Source organism: Geospiza fortis, unplaced genomic scaffold (genome assembly GCF_000277835.1).
Source record: "Geospiza fortis unplaced genomic scaffold, GeoFor_1.0 scaffold285, whole genome shotgun sequence".
Taxonomy (NCBI): Eukaryota; Metazoa; Chordata; class Aves; order Passeriformes; family Thraupidae; genus Geospiza; species Geospiza fortis.
The window spans coordinates 1745326-1749433 of NW_005054403.1; positions in this window are offsets into that span (position 1 = coordinate 1745326).

A 4108-nucleotide genomic window follows, 5' to 3' on the forward strand; every position below is an offset into this window, starting at 1 on the left:
CCCCAGGTGGAGTAAATATGAGGTCTTTTTGTCCACCTCAGGCTAAAGTAAGCCAGAGCAGGTTAAATTGTCTTCTAGTGAATATTTAATCAATATAATGCTGGTTCAGGACTGATTAAGAACTCCAATCAGTTCTCACTGGGATAGAGAAGTGTTCCTCTCCAGCAGGGAAGTGACAAAAAATGGTTCAACAGTCGTTTCTGTATTCATGTATGATCATGGTTATATTTCCCTTTGAAGGCCCCACCCAAGGAAATGAGTAGAAAGATTTTGAAGACAGTCCTTAAAAGGTTGGATTTCTCAAATAAGAAACGAAAAAACCAACCAAGCCCAAACCCACAGCAAGTCAGATAATAAAATGTTCAATTTTATTTCTTCCCCAGTGGCCTGAAAAGATTACTAGAAAGATCATCAAGGTCTGCTCTGACAGCTATTCCTAAGCTCACTGAGACTTAAATGGGTTAGGAGAGAATTCCCTCAGGCATAGTGGTGACAGGGTTATTGATGGCTTCATTGCCTGGTTGGATAAAGCTTGGTTGTCTCTTCTGTTGTGGGCTAGGAATAGTCAGCACATATGCTAGAAGAGGAGAGGATTAATAAAATTAATGTGTTTATTTTGCCTTACTGACATTTTAATACGTATTGATTAGAATTCTGCTTTTATAAGAAATATTAATCTTTTTCTGTCACTCACAGCAGTATTTTCTCCTGCCTTGTGATGTGCCATATCCTCTGCTTCCTCCCAGTCCCTGCTCTTCCCCTTGTCCTTGAGTTCCTCATTGCACTCAGGAACCTCTGGGACTGCATTGAAGTTTCTGTCTGGCTTTCACTGCAGGAATTTTGTCCACATGGAAACCACCTTGGAGAGGACACTGATATATGTGAGAGCCTCCAGAGAATATGGACTGGAGACACCACCTGGGTGCTTGTCTCGAGATAAAATCGTAGAATGGCTTGGGACAGACCTTGAGTTAAGACAGACCTTTAAAGGTCATCTAGACCAAACCCCTCTGCAGTGAGCAAGGACATCTTCAACTAAACCAGGTTGCTCAGAGCCCTGTTCAGCCTGCCCTTGAATGTTTCCAGGGATGGGGCATCCACCATCTCTCTGGCCAACCTGTTCCAGTGCCTCACCACCTTCACGGTCAAGACTTTCCTCCTAATATCTAATCAAAACCTACTGTCATTCAGTTCAAAGCCATTTCTCCTTGTCCTATCACTACACAACCTTGTAAAAAGTTCCTCCTCAGCTCTCTTCTAGCCCCCTTTAGGTACCTTCCCCTTTAGGAAGGTGCTATAATGTCACCCCCAAGCCTTCTCTCCAGGCTGAACAACTCCAGCTCTCTCAACCTGTCTTCATGGGAGAGGTGCTGCTGCCCTCTGGTCATTTTTAGCCTCCTCTGGACTCACTCTGGCAAGCTGATGTCCTTCCTGAGTCAGGGAGCCCAGAGCTGGGTGCAGTATTCCATGTAGGGTCTCAAGAGCACAGAACAGAGGGCCAGGAGCCCCTTCCTCACCCTGCTGGCCATGCTGCTTTTGATGCAGCCCAGGCTACAGGGCTGCAAAATGCTGAATGCAGTCAAACTAGAAACTTAGGCAATATTCATCCCATAATTCTAAAAGCATAATTAAAGGCAAGGAACTAGATGGGGAATGGTATAAAACACAATGCAGATTTGCCATCTCCTGACAGTAGATTCTGTCAGTCTAATTTTACCAACTCATGTCCAGCTTTCCTTTGGATGCTGGTGATTGCCCTGACCCAGGGCAGCACCTGGCCCTGTTTAACCTCATGAGCTTCCCATGGGCCCAGCTCTTGAGCTTTTGGTCCTTTGGCTCCTCTGCCACAGGTCTAGGTCAGAATCTGCTGTACTTGGCCAGTCTTTTTATTTCTTGTTATTTTGATTTGCATTTGATTCATAAAGAGCTGGTCCCTCCCTCGGGTTGCTTGAGTGCCACCTAAGGTACAATTAAGTACAAATTCTTTGTTTATCCCAGGTAGGTCCCAGATGACTCAGAGCAGCTGTTCAGGGGAGTTTCCCAGAGCTCCTGCGTGCTGAGAAGTTTCCTGGATTGCGTCAGTGAGGGAAATGGGTGCACTGTCCTCAGGGAGGGCTGTACCTCTGGGCAGTTCAGCTGTCAAACACTTCAGAGCATCTGTGGAGTGTCTGAGGACTGCGAAGCTTAGCTGAGTTTAGCTGGACCCTGTGGGAAGCACAGTCCCAGTTTCTGATGCTCACTTCCACTTTCTACTGCATTTTAAGTACCCCCTCTGAAGCAAAGTGTAAGAAGGTGAAAATAATTGTCCTGGAAAGTTACATGGCTAAGCAGTATCCTTTCACTGCTTTGATTCTTGGAAATGGTTACACTCTTTTTGATAACATTTTCTAAAAATTAGTCAAAATTAGATATCACATATGGACAATTTCAGTTCAGACAGATGAAGCTGTGCAATGAATATTTAGATCAAAAGCAGGTTTTCTAATAAGAAATGTCCAGCCACTTTCCTAACAGACAGTACTATTAAATTTGCTATGACTAATCCTTGGTGTTGATTTTGTTGGCTCGTTGTAAAAAGACAGTTTGTCTGACTCCAGTAATTAAATTTAGTTAATTAGAATAAGTTGCAGTGCCATTTGTCAGGATCACTGCTTACTTGCCTGTTTTCTTGTTTCAGGCACAGGTTCTCTTCTGCTGCCCCAAAGACCATCAGACCATGCAATAAAGTTCCCACAAACTGACACTCTCTTTTTATATCTGAAATGGTCTCTTTTCAAGAGTTGAGCCAACATGTAAGTAACCATATTGCATGATTTTCAAGACTTCCAATACAAAATGCTTGCAAAAATATATTTATTGTCTAGCAGACATATGTTGTCTCTATCCAACTGGGGTTTTTTAACTATGGTTCCATTAGTGCTGAGTGTCACCTGGTACTAGACCCTCATTTCAAGAAGACAATCTCTCTTCAGTGGGCGTTTGCAGCTACTTAGTGAGTCCAAGACTATGGAGAAAAACTTCAGAACAACTGAGATGGAGTGGCCTAGGATTTGTAACCTTGTCACGCAGCATCTTAAGCCCTTCTCTGCCTGGACATGCCTCTGTTCTAAAGCTGGGTTTAAGAGCTGTTCTTTAAAGGGCTTTTAAAGTGGTGACAGCGTAGATTTTATGCTATTCCTGATTGTCCTGTTTTTCAGTTCTGAAGGCAGTGAGCTAGATTTTTTTCTGAGTATTGTCAATAAGGCTGCACTAAACAGCTCTCAGTATAGGGACAGAGATGGAAGAAGGTCTTTCTCTGTTTCTCTGCAGGAAGGAGATTAAATCAAGGCATTATTTTGATGTATCTAGAAAATGGGAAACGTTTTGTGTTGCTTACAAAGGGTGATGCTGATTAGGAGAGAATTGGAACATTGAGTGCTCAGCTGGAACAGGAACAAAGGAGAGGTGAGGAGCCTGTGATGTGTCTCCCCAGTGAACAATGCAATTCAAGGTCATACAATGAGTTCTCCTGCCCCAGCTCTTCACTCCAGCATAATCTTTGACATCATCTCCTCCTCCTCCTCCAGGGATCAGAAACCCTCCTCTATGCCCTACAGGAACCCTGCTCCATGATAATGCAGGGCTGGGGACCAGGAGAGCAGCTTTAGGGGCAGGTGGGGATGCACAGCTGTGTTCTGCCCTTCTGCTCTGCTGCTGGGCACCAGGAGCTGCTTGTGGAGTCAGGAATCCAGAGGCTCTGGGGCCAGGCTGTGCAAAGGGCAGCTGGGCTGGGCTGTATGCCATGATGCAAGGCAAGGTGGAATGCCTCTGTTCTGAACACTGCATTTCGTTTGGGATTTTGTGCCTGAACAGCACTGGGGCTGTCGGGATTCCATTTGTGTAACCGCACAATACAGTCACAATGGCTGAGTGCCTGTGGCAGGCTGGACCTGTTTCTGCCCCTTTCTGTGTGAGTCCTTCAAAACTAAGGTGTGCTGGGAAGTTCACTAAGAGTTCTCACAAAAACCAGGTAAAACATGCTCAAGCAAAGCACCTTTGCTGAGGTGCATTTTTGTAATGAAAATACAGCACATGAGATCATTCTGGTCTCAGCCTTACTAGGGGATCT